Source organism: Schistocerca nitens, chromosome 3 (assembly GCF_023898315.1).
Source record: "Schistocerca nitens isolate TAMUIC-IGC-003100 chromosome 3, iqSchNite1.1, whole genome shotgun sequence".
Taxonomy (NCBI): Eukaryota; Metazoa; Arthropoda; class Insecta; order Orthoptera; family Acrididae; genus Schistocerca; species Schistocerca nitens.
Window position 1 is genome coordinate 934,877,067 of NC_064616.1, and position 17,935 is coordinate 934,895,001.

General features: G+C 40.7%; 1 pseudogene; it reads left to right on the top strand.

The window, feature by feature from the left end:
• The first annotated feature begins 10,206 nt into the window (after positions 1–10,206).
• Positions 10,207–10,323, top strand: LOC126250300 (5S ribosomal RNA; annotated as a pseudogene).
• The last annotated feature ends 7,612 nt before the right edge of the window (positions 10,324–17,935 follow it).

The window sequence follows — 17,935 nt, forward strand, 5'->3', positions numbered from 1 at the left end:
TAGGGCGTTGATAGCTACCAAACCAGCTGCCGAGCTCAGCCTCCTACACCAGTAGCGTCGTCACCTCTTTGCTCAGCCACCACGCCCACTAAAAATCCTGACCCGAGGGGTGACTGCTACAGTGTGAACCTCGGGAAAAAAATCAGCAGTCTATGGAGTGAAACTTCGCCAGAAATTTACCTCGAATAAGCTTATGCGCACTATCTCTTTGGAGAGAAAAGGTGCTCTACTGATTCAGTTTATTGGCAGAGGTACAAAAACCGAACCAAACAAACAGCGTGGGAGTTTGAGTTGTGGTGTGGTCCACATATTGTCGAAAAAAATTTCGGGAACTCCTGACAAGTTTCAGATAAGAGGTGCTTGGTCATCCTTTGTACAGTACAGATATGGTGTGCAGAGACAAATACATGTTTCTTAATGTAAAAATATGGCAATCTGTGTGACTTGTAGCAAATGAAGAGGAGCTTTAAAAAACGTCATTGAATCATATTTAACGTCACTGGAGTCAGAGTTCTATGATGAGGGGGTGTACAGCAGCTCTAACAAAGCTACAATAAGTAAGTTAATGTCGCAAGAAATCAAGTTGAGAAGTTGTTTCAGACTGTAGTTTTCACCCTAGAATACGATGGTGGGCTACTGTATTCCCCACTCGCTGTCTTTTAAATATTTCTGAGAGATGGTTCCACTTCGTTATTTGCGATTCCAGTTAATCTTTGGGATGCACAGACATATCAGCAAGCAGATTCAGACTTGTATAAACTGGCTGTGTTTCACTAACATCACTTTTTCAGACACCACCTAATCCAATATAGTGTAACTGTAAATATTTCTATAGTCCGCCCCCGGTAGCTGAGTGGCGTCGGCACGGTAGCTCAGCGTTGTGGGGCGGCGAGTTATGGTAATAATTGGGAAATATTTTAATTGCTGTACAAAATGTTTGTTTGTCGAGTCAATTTCGAGCTTTAGAATGTTGTTATGCTGTCTTTCGCCGTTCTCAACACTGGCTCTCTATTTACTTTGTAGACCCCCAGAAAGCGATTTGACAAAACCTGAAGCCTGTAAATAGAGTTCCTAGTGCCCACTTCCTTGAGATTACAATTATAGCTGCAGCTTGTAGCTCTGTAGAGTCAGGAAGTTGTTCAGGATTTCTAATCAAAGACGACTTTCCAAAATAGTTGAGTATATTCTCAAAATCACAAATATACACACAAATATCCCTCCAACCTAACTAACAGAACAGTTCAGAGTCTATTGCGCCAATGCAACCATAAATGTCCGAAATAATTGTTGAAATGAATGCTCGCCATAATTTGATGAAATATCTCATCAAACGCCACGCTATATAAGTAGTAGAATGTCTGTCCCGCGACGGCACGTGAAAATACGACAATACGCACACTGAGGTTAGATAATGAAAATCATTCCCGAATTAACACTTTACTTGAAACGCTTTACTGGTTACGCGCATCTCGAATAACAGAATACGGCACCCGAGGCTGTTAGTAGCACTGATCCTGGCGCGGCGCGATTCCCGACACAGATGGCGTGTCATTCAGCGTCTGGAGAGAACTGGGGCCTTCTTTTCCTCGCACAGTGCTCTTATATATAAAGCCGGGGTGCGGACCGCTGAGAAAACGCTCGATCAAATCGGCTGTCTCGACTAGCCGCTGTGCTAGTAACGCACCACTTCAAGTTGCATAATAAATTTTAGCTTCTCTTGCTGAAGGCCGATGAAGCTCCTAATTTAACTGTGCATTCAGCACGCAGGGAAGTATTGATAATAAATTTTTGACGTGGCTAACTTTAATAACATAGGCGAGAGAATTAATTTAATTGCACTGCACGCAGCAGATGGGCTCTGAACTGTCCCTTCTGAGATCCGCTATTGCTATAATTTAATAGATATTTGAAAGAAACTTTTTACAGCTTCATCATCATAGCGGACCTCCAACCTATTAAAATCTAAACATCCTAGTATGATTTATAAGCTCACTTAATCTATCTTGCTTCCTCTAGTTTTGAGATGAAAACCACAAAATCATGAATTTACACTAACATCTTACTTTGTGAAATCCAAAGTACTATTTTTATTAAATCATTATGAAAGCTGAATCTAAATACAAATTTTGCAGTCTCTAGCTCTTTACTGTGCCGCCAATTATTTTTATAGAAAAACGTCCAAATAAAGGAAACGGCTGAAGTTATCAAGCTGATATTTAACACACGTTAGTTTATCATTATTCCAGACATACTAGGAAAGTTTTATGTCATTTGCTTGATTTTTAAGGTATTGCGCAACATCTATGACGTCAGAGCTAGCAGACTGACTAACACACAATGGAAACTGATGTGAATTTGCTGCAGCGTGAGTAGGCTGCTTCCCTACATCACCCTCTACTTAAATTTTTTTGTTTATGAATGTTAATGAATGAAGAAAAAAAAATTTAATTACAAAAAGGGAAGCAAGAGTACAGTTTAACTCCCTATGAAAATTGAAATGCAAACATATAGACACATCAAAGAAAACTGATTACCTACATTAATTATTTATATTGTGGGCATGTTCACTGCCTTTTTAAACAATGTCATTACTCAAAATTTTAAGCAAAGTCAACGAAATATTTTGGCATACATATTGCCTTAGACCAACAAACACATAGAAATTGAAAAACTGTGAAAATCTTAGTTACATTAAATACATCAAATACATTTTTACACACACAAATTCAAGGAAGATAACATGATACATAAACAGATGATTATTCCTTATCAGTCTTTTATAAACCTGAAAGAAAAGTTCACAACTAAATTTTTACACACGTGGTTGTAGCCGCTTTGGCTGGCGTCCTACACTTCCATTCACAAGGGTAGAGGAGGGGAAGTTGCTATGGTGTGCGTCCTTCTCGATCTCTCTAAATTACATGGGGAAAGGGGAGGGGTCACTGTGAGTTGTGTCCAAGTCACTCCACGCTTTCACGCAGCTACCAGGCTGCCATTATCTGGTTTGTCCTGTAGAACAAACAAAAAGAGTGCCTCAGACTCTGTTCACTTAACATCTAAGGGTGGGTCACAATGAAATGGGGATATATACATCTTAGCCTTCAATATGTTGCTGGAACAAAGTTAACAGAATCTTTTTCAATAATACTCTCGAGGTTACTTAATTGTCATAAATTGGTAAACAAATGGCTCAAAACGTCTTTAGTCATGTACTAGATAAAATTTATGCTCAAGACATACAATCATAAATCATATTTAGTCTGAATTTATTATTTCAGGGCCGGAACACTGAACCAATGCTCAGTACATTTCTGATACATTTGTCTTTTATTCACTTAACTGACTCATTTTTTTATTACTTCATTCTTAGAGATAGTATGAGTATATTTGATTAGTAGTTGTTCCTCAGCTTCTTTATACATGTGAGTAACTTTTGGTAATAGTACAGTTGCGAGTGTTCAAAACACACTACGTTTAGTTGATTACTAAATTCACTTATTGGTCCTCTGCTGTTGTCAATCCCACATCTGAAATTAGGTACTTACTTACTGTGAAGTGTATTTATGCTGAGCTAAAATAATGTTTTACGTCTGTCATTATGTTTTTCAATTATATTGCTAGTGTATGTACTTATTTAACACTCACTCTATTAACATTTAAAGCATAGGACAGCACATTCATTTCATATTTTTAGTGTACTGCAGCTGATCAGTTTGCTCACGTGGCAATCCATTTCCACTCAATTGGACGCTGAAACCACAGGTAGTCTCTCTCAGACCTACCACCAAAATGCATCAAATAATTACGGATGAGCGTAATGCCAAATTCCTTTAAACCTATAGGACACCATGAGCTGCTCTGTCTCATCTAACATAAGGGTACCTATGGTCGCATTCACGCCTCCAACTCATAACCTCAATACGTGTAGGTGTATCCTTTCACACACTACACCCAAAATAATGGCCAGCTCCAACTTTATAAATACTTCAGGGACGTGTCCTTCACGTCTCAACCACAAACACTGTTCAATTCTATTTCACTGCCCTTCCTTGCTACACAAGGTGAGTTTATTCTTAAAACTTGTCTGCATATTTTTCTTATAACACTAAGCAATCTCTTTCTTACTATTTATTAGTTAGCCCTAATGCATACACTAGATTTCACTACCACTTCAGATCCTGCTTGTACATGAATTTGTACATCTTTTTTTAAAATATTATTGTGGGACCATTTCCAATAAAACAACACTTGTACTTACAATATTACCAGGCTTCTACACATACTTGTTACTCAAATACATTTATATCTTAATTACGTCATACTTCTCTATTGTTTGTCACTATTAGGTTTGTCATATCAGGTATTTTTCTTCACTTATTGGTGGATAGAATAGTTACAGAAAATTTATGGCTTGATAGTCATAACAGAAAATTTTGTTTTAAAGAAGAGGTCGAAATTTTTGTAGATAGGAAAGATGAAGATTGAGTGAGACCTGAAAGGGAAAGAAGATCTCACACAGCTGGGACTGCACAGCTGCCACACTGTGTAGAGGTTAAAGAACAACCTCCTCCCTACAGCCTTCATTGGCTGCCTATGAACACGCCACGTCGATCTGAAAATACTTTATGATGCCTTTTTAGAACCTGTCTCAGTTCTTCCTTTTGATTGGCGGAAATTTTATCGATTTCCTGCAATTTAGCTTCTATTTTGTCTAAAATAATGGTTTCTTCTGCTTCTGTGTTCAGCTTATTTGTACTAAGATTAACATCTTCGTCCCAATACCTCCTATTTTTCAGAACTCGTATAGGCAGCTCCCAAGTTTCATCATCAGTTACTACATGTTTATCACTAAAAGGGACTGTGATTACTCCTGTTATTGGCAAGACCATTTTTAACTGGCTTTTTTCGAAGTCAACAACACTTTGATATTTCGATAAGAAATCTATGCCAATTAAAACCTCAATACTCAGATTGTTTACAATTAAACATGGATGATCAATTAAATTACCATTTATGTTAAAGGGCAGTAAAGCTTCTTGCTTTACTGTTTTCGACACCTTGCCAGTAGCACCAATTATTCTTAGTCCTGATACCCTCATTACTGTAAGCTTGTCCTTACCAGGTAATGCATCAAAGAAGGACTGAGATATTGCACTCACCTCACTTCCACTGTCTAAGAGACAACGTACATTGATACCTAACATATTCACTATTATTATAGGGTGGCTTATTCTAGGTTGTACAGGTGGTTCCTCAATTTCATCTAATAGTTCCTTTTGAATTCGTCTCCAACTAAAGTGATCGACATCTGTCTTCATTACATTTAGGTCACAGTGAGTAGGGGTTTCCTGAATTACACTTTCAGCTGCCTTTTCCAGTCTGTCTATTAATTTTAAATCGAAACACTGCACGACTTCATTACATTTAGTTTGCTGAACGTGACCCAAATTACTATAGTCTGAGCGATTCTGCGCCTCCAGACCGGGCATAACACTAGTTACAGCTAAACCACTTTTACTATCTTCGTCGGTTTCCCTCTCAAGTGACAACTGGTCACAGCTACTGGGTTCATCGACCCTCAACAGCCTACCCTCTACATTCTCACTTATCTCCTGTCCTAAATCTATTATTACATTATCAACATCCTGCACAGGCACTTTAGATAAGAGCACATCATCTTCATCGTAAATATAAGCATGAATTTCTTCTGCTTCTTCACCTGACAATTCAATATTTTGTAGCTCTTCCCTATCATTACACTGCTGCGCCTTCTCTTTCTCTTCCCACTTAGAAAGCGTTTCTAACACGGTATCTATCAAATACTGTGAGTGATCTAATATTTCTGTTGTATCCTTAGGTGCTACCGACTCTTCATCCACATGTTCAGTTTGAGTATTCTGATCTGTCTTACCAATTCCCTTAACTACTGGCTTAGGAAAAGTAACCGCCTGGTGAGCGCCAGTGTCCTCATAGACGGGAACTAGTTTTCCTGCCTCGGCCTACTACTGTTTCCTTTATTTTCATTATAATTGACTGGCACAGCATTACTTTCCGTACTATTGTTTACATGCATATTTCTGGTTGGAACAAAATTGCTGTCATTTGGACGCCATTGTTGGTTCTGATAATTATTTCCCCAATTCCTACCTCTCTTAGGATGGCGAACCCCTACTGTTCTGATGTTTACATTGCCATTTTGTTCGTTCCTAAAATTACTATTATTGTTATTGGCATTTCTGTTATTACGTGCTTGCTCCTCATTGGCAGCAACACGTTCTACACGTTCCAAACATTCAATGAAACGATCCAGATTATCTCTAGGGGCAGATATAATTCTAGTTTGCCAATACCATGGCAGTTTGGCTTCAAGACCTAGTATAATCATCTCAGATTTTAGCTTTTCGTCCAAATGTGACAAACGTGATATCCATGACCTAGCAAATTCTTTAATAGATTCTTTGCCTGTATTGAAGCGTTTTCCACTCCAAAATTCTCTTAACACATCATTTTGCTTATGGCTAGACCAATACTCATTAATGAAAGCAGTTTTAAATTCCGCTAATGTTTTACACTTTAACATAACATCAGCTGACCAACGCATGGCATCACCTGCTAAATGACTTCTAATAAATGAGATTTTCTCTCGTTCAGACCAAGTCGGTGGAATCACATCTTCAAAATCGTTCCAGAAATCTAGCGGGTGGATATTTTTATCTCGATCGAACCGCAAGAACTGCCGACACCCGATAAAAGCGGCGTTTGCAGCTACAACTTGTTGTACACTACCATTACCAGAAGTTACTGAAGCTACTTTACTCTCTATGTTAGCAATGTTAGTACTGATACTCTCTACTTTCATCTCAACATTATCTACTCTTTGTACAATATGAGTAGTATTAGTTTTGATTGCATCTATGTCAGCTTGACATATGTTTACTTTGATATTAACGTCTTTAAATCTATCTGAGCACAGTTCAGATTCCGCTTCGATCTTTTCTGTTAACTTGTGCTCCAGCTTCGCATCTTCCATTTGGAAATCTTTGCGAACCTCAGCAACTTCGGATTTAACTGTTTTATACATTTCAGAAAACTGTTGAGCAACCTTTTTCTTAATATCCTCATGGTTGCAATCTATTTTATTATTCAAACTGTCTAGATCCTCTTTCAACTTATTGCAACCAGCCTTGAAGGTATCGTCCATTACCTCCAATCGTTTATTAAAATTAGTTTGGCTGGCCACAATCCTGTTATTTACCTCACTTATTTCAGACTTTAATTCAGCATTATTGGATTCTAATTTATTGTCCATTGCCTCAAACCATTTATTAAAATTTGTTTGACTGGCCACCATTTCAGACTTTAATTCAGCTGTCATTTGTGCATTACTGGCTGACATTTTTGCATTACAGGCTGCTATTGCTTGTAATATAACATTTAAATCAACAGCCCCAGTATCTTTGGGTTGCTCAATAGCTGGTTTCTTTTCACACTCAGGTGACGAAAAACTAGCTCCAATACCAGAATCATCAAAACTAAATGAAACTTCTGATTGATCAGACACGTCTAACTTCTTTTGTTTAAATTCTACTATCTCTGATGACTGTTTCATATTTAATTCATCAGAGAAACTATCCTCCAATAAATTTACAATTTCAATTTTCGGCTTTACTACAGGTGTCTCTATCACTGAATCATTGCCCCTTCCCACACTATTGTCAGGAGACAATACTTCATATTTTACTTGAACATTACTTCCATGCATATTTACAATTGAATCGTGGTCTGAATTTACATTTCCCTCAACATACATAGGTTCTAATTTAATTTTAAACTCGGTTTCTTTTGGCGGTTCCATCGCCGACAGTCTTTTAGTGCAGGTTAGTAAAATTTTTAACAACTTTTCACTTAACTTAGTTCCTTCTGCACGACGTTGTCGGCGCGGCGTACCAGGATTACTGAGGCGACGTGACGCGTTGAACTGCAGACGGCACTCCGACGGCTGTGATGTGTTTGCGTGGCCCGCAATGGCAGGCGCGTCTCCGGCTGCTGCGTCGGATGACTGCGGTGAGGTGAAACTGGCTTCTCGCGATGCTAGCAGCACCGCTAGACTCAGTGCCAGCTCCGTCAATCCAGATGCGATGTTAATCCAATTGCGTCGTCCACATGCACCCGTAACACTTTCACTGTTCTATTACTCAGCTGCGTGTCGCATTTCACTCGCGAATCCGAATAGTTAAAAATCGCTTTCACTTAGTAATTTCCCGGCCGATGCACCATATGTGGGGCGGCGAGTTATGGTAATAATTGGGAAATATTTTAATTGCTGTACAAAATGTTTGTTTGTCGAGTCAATTTCGAGCTTTAGAATGTTGTTATGCTGTCTTTCGCCGTTCTCAACACTGGCTCTCTATTTACTTTGTAGACCCCCAGAAAGCGATTTGACAAAACCTGAAGCCTGTAAATAGAGTTCCTAGTGCCCACTTCCTTGAGATTACAATTATAGCTGCAGCTTGTAGCTCTGTAGAGTCAGGAAGTTGTTCGGGATTTCTAATCAAAGACGACTTTCCAAAATAGTTGAGTATATTCTCAAAATCACAAATATACACACAAATATCCCTCCAACCTAACTAACAGAACAGTTCAGAGTCTATTGCGCCAATGCAACCATAAATGTCCGAAATAATTGTTGAAATGAATGCTCGCCATAATTTGATGAAATATCTCATCAAACGCCACGCTATATAAGTAGTAGAATGTCTGTCCCGCGACGGCACGTGAAAATACGACAATACGCACACTGAGGTTAGATAATGAAAATCATTCCCGAATTAACACTTTACTTGAAACGCTTTACTGGTTACGCGCATCTCGAATAACAGAATACGGCACCCGAGGCTGTTAGTAGCACTGATCCTGGCGCGGCGCGATTCCCGACACAGATGGCGTGTCATTCAGCGTCTGGAGAGAACTGGGGCCTTCTTTTCCTCGCACAGTGCTCTTATATATAAAGCCGGGGTGCGGACCGCTGAGAAAACGCTCGATCAAATCGGCTGTCTCGACTAGCCGCTGTGCTAGTAACGCACCACTTCAAGTTGCATAATAAATTTTAGCTTCTCTTGCTGAAGGCCGATGAAGCTCCTAATTTAACTGTGCATTCAGCACGCAGGGAAGTATTGATAATAAATTTTTGACGTGGCTAACTTTAATAACATAGGCGAGAGAATTAATTTAATTGCACTGCACGCAGCAGATGGGCTCTGAACTGTCCCTTCTGAGATCCGCTATTGCTATAATTTAATAGATATTTGAAAGAAACTTTTTACAGCTTCATCATCATAGCGGACCTCCAACCTATTAAAATCTAAACATCCTAGTATGATTTATAAGCTCACTTAATCTATCTTGCTTCCTCTAGTTTTGAGATGAAAACCACAAAATCATGAATTTACACTAACATCTTACTTTGTGAAATCCAAAGTACTATTTTTATTAAATCATTATGAAAGCTGAATCTAAATACAAATTTTGCAGTCTCTAGCTCTTTACTGTGCCGCCAATTATTTTTATAGAAAAACGTCCAAATAAAGGAAACGGCTGAAGTTATCAAGCTGATATTTAACACACATTAGTTTATCATTATTCCAGACATACTAGGAAAGTTTTATGTCATTTGCTTGATTTTTAAGGTATTGCGCAACATCTATGATGTCAGAGCTAGCAGACTGACTAACACACAATGGAAACTGATGTGAATTTGCTGCAGCGTGAGTAGGCTGCTTCCCTACAGCGTGTTCGGTCAGAGGGTTAGCTGCCCTCTGTAATAAAAAAAAAACTGAGTTAATCGATCAACAACGAACTTAAACGGATGTCTTACGACGTCTGCCCCGAGCAGATGCAACGAACAAAAGCGAACAAAAATGAGTTAAAAAAAAAAGTGGTCAGTGCGGCGGACTGTCAGTCCTAAGGGCCCGGGTTCGATTCCCGGATGGGTCGGAGATTTTATCCGCTCAGGGACTGGGTGTTGTGTTGTCTTCATCATTATCATTTCATCCCCATCGACGCACAAGTCACCGAAGTGGCGTCAAATCGAAAGACTTGCACCAGGCGAGCGGTCTACCCGACGGGAGGCCCTCGTCCCACGACATAATAATAAAAAGTATTTCTATACACATTTACTCTTTTTTATGTGGATTCTTATAGCGGTATGGCAACGGCCTTGCCGCAGTGGATACACCGGTTCCCGTGAGATCACCGAAGTTAAGCACTGTCGGGCGTGGCCGGGGCTTGGATGGGTGACCATCCGGCCCCCATGCGCTGTTGCCATTTTTCGGAGTGCACACAGCCTCGTGATGCCAATTGAGGAGCTACTCGGCAGAATAGTAGCGGCTCCGGTCAAAGAAAACCATCATAACGACCGGGAGAGCGGTGTGCTGACCACACGCCCCTCCTATCTGCATCCTCAATTGAGGATGACACGGCGGTCGGATGGTCCCGATGGGGCACTTGTGGCCTGAAGGCGGAGTGCTGTGCTTATAGCGGTATAAAACTGTGCTAGTGCTCCATGCAGTATCCAGACAGCTGTGTTTCTAAATTATCACACCAGCAGCTGGCGCTATGCTTTCAAAAGATCGGTTATCAGTAAATGTCTCATGTGACATGCAGTGCGACCGCACAAATACAGAGCACTCGCAACAGCGTATAAACAAATGACATTCCGTGCAGACGAGGGAGAATCGATGGCACCAGCTTCCTGAGTGATTATTTTGGAGTGAGAGGTTACTAATTGTATGTAATATTATTTGCGGCATATATAGATAAATGCCAGCGCGAAACTATTGTCTCATCCGATGTTTTAAAAATGTTTGCTTCTATACTGATTTCATATAACAAAACTTGCTTTTTGACGATCGAAAGCTGTCGATGTCGTCGACTTGTAAGTGAGTTGGATTTTGAATGGTGGTGCAGATACAGATCATCGACAATAAAGAACCCGCTAGATTAGGGCGTAAACAGGATGTACTAGATTATCGAATGCGGTGCAGGAGCGTCATGATGAAATGGAGAAGGTGGCACCTACACTACAATATTCCTTAGCTAGAAGAATGTAAATGTGCTTACATCCATTACGGAACTGTATTTTCGCATGATCTTGCTATAACATGAGACAATTTTTAAACTGTCGGTAGCTCTAATCCAGCTATGCCTAGTTTAGAATTCCGGTTTTCTCAGAGGAGACATTTCGAAAGAAGGCATACGGTGATGAAGACGCCTATGTCGCTAGCATTGTAAAGTGCACCAGTGAATGTAGTGTTACTCTGTGCAACGTAGAAAAAGTCTCTGCTTTGGATTTCTAGCATGTTCTTTACATGTAACATTCCAGCACAGTAAACCACTTAGACAAAGTGTGCTATTTCTGGTCTACATCCCCCCTGTACTACTACCAGGGAGGTGTTAACCATCATGGGTATATCTAAACCAGATGCACATTCTATCAGCTATTTTTATAGCTAATCCATTTCCCCTAATACTATTTCAAGTCTACAAACATGTTATCACACGTCTGGAGCATGATCTTCTTGTCATGCCATCTAAATTTCACTGTCATTGCAATACAATCATAAACTTCTAGTCTAGTCACACCACAGTGTGTGTGCTGCATCATCACCATTAGGGTGTCTGTTTTATAGGCACCCGCCAAGTTTCAAGCGCTGGACGTTGAGATTTACTGAGAAGCCTCATTTCCTGTTTCTCATGCGCCATTAGAGCTGTAAGAGCCCCGGCAACCTCTCATCTACGCCAGTGCCACTTAAGAAAAAGAATAAATCGATTACGATATGTGTCATAAGGATTTGTCTAGGTCTATTCAGTACATTGCATCAAATAGGGGGTTCGTAACATTACCAAGTACCCTCCACCATGTTGTACGACTACTAAACTCTGATTTAACATCGTCTAACAAAACGCCTGATTACGAATAAAATGATTTTACATAGAATAGCAAAAACCACTGGGAAAGGTGGTGCTGTTGCCAGCCCTAGTTCTCAGTGCATCACTGCAAATAAACGATTCCCAGTCTGGGATCAGTCGGCTACATAGGAAGGAATCCATCACAGTAAGATGGCTGAAAAAACAAGGAGTACTTGACATGGGGTACTTGCGTCTTCCAGGGTAAGTCTTATTGTTTTAATCTGGTATGGAGTATTCCTCCGAATATTGTCTTTGCTTCTTTAAGTCTGTCCTGATGACTGACGTGGTAGGTTTGTATGATATCCACATGGCAGCAATAAACCATACAGAGTTTCTCAAAATGTCTTAAAATACGTTAATGTAGATTTATAGTGTATTTTCGTGAGGTTACGTAGTTTATGAATCAGACGTTCGGTCAACATTGCAGGATATGTATAAATTAATGTCAACATGACATATTCTGGAAATGGAGGTAGATATTAACGTAAAATACTTTTATGACATAGAAAATTCTGCAAAATGACGGAAAATTTGCTAAAGCCAACCATTACACACGCTAAAACACACACACACACACACACACACACACACACACACACACACACACACATGTACTGCTGACTTTAGATATCTTAAATACAGCTTTATACCTGCTGATTCTTACAAAGTGTCACTCTATGACCACCTAACAATAACGACATCCATTTGAACTTTCCAGCATGATGTTAATAACACAGAACACAGTGAGTATTATCATCCCCTCTACAATGCGCCACTCACACTGACAGCTCTCACTACGCTGTGAACCGGTGTGGATTACGTGACGAGCGTAGACGTGGCGTGTGCGTCACAAGGCGTGGTTATGTGAAAATATTCACGTCCAATCGTATCCGTTCGTCCGGGCCACTTTTATTTGCCCCACCTTGTATATAGTAGAAAATATTTAGAATAATGATAACAATGCAGCTGCCAGCACACTGCTCACAGCGTGAGAGCGCAAGTGCATATCGAAAGCGGTATTTCGTAGTGTCGACTTCTGCATGGCACGTGCACGCATAGACACTTGTACTAACGATTTCGCACTACCATTTTTTGGAAGCGGCTATGAAAAGAGTACACTTTTCGGATGAGTTTTGTACACCCGTTCACACATTAAATGATTATAATTTTACAGTATACAGAGAAGCTTGTATTGGAATATGGCAGCAGGCTGCCATGGACATCCTCGTTGCTTTAGAGTATATATACGAAGCTTTGTCAGCTACAGCTGGCCGTTTTATATCCTCTCTACTTCGGCCAACATCAGTTATTTTGCTGCCCAAATAGCAAAACTCATCTACTACTTTAAGTGTCTCGTTTCCTAATCTAATTCCCTCACCATCTCCTGATTTAATTCGACTACATTCCATTTATCCTCGTTTTGCTTTTGTTGATGTTCATCTTATATCCTCCTTTCAAGACACTGTCTATTCCGTTCAACTGCTCTTCCAAGACCTTTGCTGTCTCTGGCGGAATTACAATGTCATCGGCAAACCTCAAAGTTTTTATTTCTTCTCCCCGAACTTTAAGTCCTTCTCCAAATTTTTCTTCGGTTTCCTTTACTGCTTGTTCGATGTACATATCGAATAACATCGGCGATAGGGTACAACCTTGTCTCACTCCCTTCTCAACCACTTCTTCCCTTTCATGTCCCTCGACTCTAATAATTGCCGTCTAGTTTCTGTAGAAGTTTCGCTCCCTATATTTTAACCCTGCTACCTTCAGAATTTCAAAGAGCGTGTTCCTGTCAACATTGTCAAAAGCTTTCTCCAAGTCCACAAATGCTGTAAACCTATCTTCTAGGAGAAGTCGTAGGATCAATAGTACCTCACGTGTTCCTACATTCCTCTGCAATCTAAACTGATCTTGCCCGAGTTCTGCTTCTATCAGGTTTTCGATTCTTTTGTAAGGAATTCGTGATAGTATTTTGCAACCGTGACATATTAAACTGATTCTTCGGTAATTTTCGTATCTTTCAGCACTTAGTCTCTTTGGAATGGGAATTACTACATTCTTCTTGAAGTCTGAGGGTATTTCGCCTGTCTCGTACATCTTGCACACGAGATGGTAGAGTTTTGTCATGGGTGGCTCTCCCAAAGCCATCAGTAGTTCTGAAGTTCTGATGGCTACTCCCGGGGCCTTACTTCGAATGAGATCTTTCAGAACTTTGTCAAATTCTTCTCGCAGTATCATATCTCCCATCTCATCTTCATCTACGTCCACATCCCGTTCTGTAATATTGCTTCCAAGTACATCTCCCTTGTATAGACCCTCTATTCACTCCTTCCAGATTTCAGTTTTCTCTTCATCGCTTAGGACTAGTTTGCTAACTGCTCTCTTGATACTCACACAGCCGCTTCTCTTTTCCCCAAAGGCCTCTTTAATTTCCCTGTAGGCGGTATCGGTCTTTCTCCTAGTGAAACATGCTTCTAAATACTTACATTTGTCCTCTAGCCATTCCTGCTTAGCGATGTCGTACTTCTGGTCAATCTCATTTTTTAAGTGTTTGTATTCCCTTTCGCCTGCTTGATTTGCTGCATTTTTAAATTTTCTCTCTTCATCAGTTAAATTCAATATCTCTTGTGTTATCCAAGGATTCCTACTATGCCTTGTTTGTTACCTATTTACTTATTCTATGCTACCTTCACTATTTTGTCTCTTAAAGCTACCCACTTGTCTTCTACTGTACTCCTTTCCCCTGTTCAAGTCAATTGTTGCATAATGCTCCCTCTGGTTCCTTCAACTTATCCCGGTCTCATCTCCTTAATTTCCTACTTTTTTCCAATTCCCGCAATCTTAATCTATAGTTCATAACCAATAAATTGTGGTCAGAGTCCACATCTGCCCTGAAAATGTCATGCAATTCAAAAATATGGTTCCTGAATCTATGTCTAAACATTATGTAATCAATCTGAAACCTGGTGTCTCCAGGTCTCTTCCACGTATACAACCTTCTCTATTAGTCTTAAACCAAGTGTTAGCGATTAATAAATTATGCTCTGTGTAAAATTCTACCAGGCGGCTTCCTCTTTCATTCGTTTCCCCCAGTCCATATTCACCTACTATTTTTCCTTCTTTTCCTTTTCCTACTATCGAATTCCGGTCCCCCATCACGATTAAATTTTCGTCTCCGTCAACAATGTGAATAACTTCTTTTTTCTCATCATACATTTCTTCAGTCTTCCATCATCAGCAGAGCTCGTTGGCATATAATCTTGTACAACTGTGGTAGGCATGGACTTCGTGTCTATCTTGGCTACAATAGTGCATTCACTATGCTGTTCAGCTTACCTGCATTCCTTTTTTCGTATTCATTATTAAACCTATTCCTGTGTTGTATTTATAAACCAGTATTCACCTGGCCAGAAGCCCTGTTTCTCCTGCCACCGAACTTCACTAACTTCCACTATATCTAACTTCCACCTATCCATTTCCCTTTCTAAATTTTCTAATCTGTGGAATGCCAGTTTTGTTTCTCCTGATGACAACACTCTCCTGAGTAGTCCCCGCCCAGAGGTCCAAATGGGGGACTGTTTTACCTATGGAATATTTTACCCAAGAGGATGCCAACATCATATAACCACAGAGCAGAGCAGTATGTCCTCTGGAAAAATTACGGCTGTAGTATGCCTTTGCTTTCAGCCGTTCACAGTATCAGCACAGCAAGACCGCTTTGGTTGGGGTTAAAAGGCCAGATCAGTCACTCATTCAGACTATTGCCTCTGCAGCGACTGAAGAGGCTGCTGCCCTTCTTCAGGATGCACACGTTTGTCTGGCCTCTCAAAAGACAACCCTCCATTCTAGTCGTACCTGCAGTATGGCTATCTGTATCACCGAGGCACACAAGCCACCTCACCAATGGCAAGATCCATGTTTCATGCAGAGGGATCGAATAATGACACTCGCAAAATCGAATTTTAATACTTAAAATTACATGAGGGGTGGGGGACTGAACTAACACACCACTGGCCGAGACATCAGCGCACTGCTGCCCCACAGTGATTGGCAGACACACAATGACGTCGACAGGCTCACGTAACGCCACTGGCCACAGGGGTGGGGGAAGGAGAGGGAATTCCAGGAAATAAGGGAGCGAAAGTGAATTCCATGAAACACATTGCGATTCCAGTAATGCTGATGCTGAGGTCAGCAGTTTGCTCCAGAATGCCCACTGATACCCTACTTACAATAAGTTTTATGTACTGCTTGTCAAAGTTAGTTATTGGGACATGATATGCTCTCAATCTCAAGAAATCAGTTATACGAAAAACGTTAATATGTAATCTTCTGTCGGATAAATTTTTGCCATCGCCTATGTTAGTACCTAAGTGGGTGCTGGATGTATGTGAACTTTCCCAGGACGGCAATTCACAGCTGCTCCTCGAATATCGAATTGAATACATGAAGACAACGTACTTGATTCACGGACTCTAAAAGCGTATTGCAAGGTCTTCGCACTCTATACAGGGTGGTCCATTGATAGTGACTGGGCCAAATATCTCACGAAATAAGCATCAAACGAAAAAACTACAAAGAACGAAACTTGTCTAGCTTGAAGGGGGAAACCAGATGGCGCTGTGGTTGGCCCACTAGATCGCGCTGCCATAGGTCAAACGGATATCAACCTCGTTTTTTTTAAATAGGAACCCCCATTTTTTATTTCATATTCGTGTAGTACGTAAAGAAATATGAATGTTTTAGTTGGACCACTGTTTTAGCTTTGTGATAGATGGAGCTGTAATAGTCACAAAGTTATAAGCACGTGGTATCACGTAACATTCCGCCAGTGCGGACGGTATTTGCTTCGTGATACATTACCCGTGTTAAAATGGACCGTTTACCAATTGCGGAAAAAGTCGATTCGTGTTGATGTATGGCTATTGTGATCAAAATGCCCAACGGGCGTGTGCTATGTATGCTGCTCGGTATCCTGGACGACATCATCCAAGTGTCCGGACCGTTCGCCGGATAGTTAAGTTATTTTAGGAAACAGGAAGTGTTCAGCCACATGTGAAACGTCAACCACGACCTGCAAAAACTGATGATGCCGAAGTAGGTATTTTAGCTGCTGTCGCGACTAATCCGCACATCAGTAGCAGACAAATTGTGCGAGAATCGGGAATCTCAAAAACGTCGGTGTTGAAAATGCTACATCAACATCGATTGCACCCGTACCATATTTCTATGCACCAGGAATTGCACGGCGCCGACTTTGAACGTTGTGTACAGTTCTACCACTGGGCACAAGAGAAATTACGGGACGATGACAGATTTTTTGCACGCGTTCTATTTAGCGACGAAGCGTCATTCACCAACAGAGTAAAGTAAACCGGCATAATATACACTATTGGGCAACGGAAAATCCTCGATGGCTGCGACAAGTGGAACATCAGCGACCTTGGCGGGTTAATGTATGGTGCGGCATTATGGGAGGAAGGATAATTGACCCCCATTTTGTCGATGACAATCTAAATGGTGCAATGTATGCTGATTTCCTACGTAATGTTCTACCGGTGGTACTACAAGATGTTTCACTGCATGACAGAATGGCGATGTAGTTCCAACATGATGGATGTCCGGCACATAGCTCGCGTGCGTTTGAAGCGGTATTGAATAGCATATTTCATGACAGTTGGACTGATCATCGAAGCACCATACCATGGCCCGCACGTTCACCGGATCTGACGTCCCCGGATTTCTTTCTGTGGGGAAAGTTGAAGGATATTTGCTATCGTGATCCACCGACAACGCCTGACATGCGTCAGCGCATTGACAATGCATGTGCGAACATTGCGGAAGGCGAACTACTCGCTGTTGAGAGGAATGTCGTTACACGTATTGCCAAATGCATTGAGTTTGACGGACATCAAAAACATGGCTCTGAGCACTATGGGACTTAACATCTGTGGTCATCAGTCCCCTAGAACTT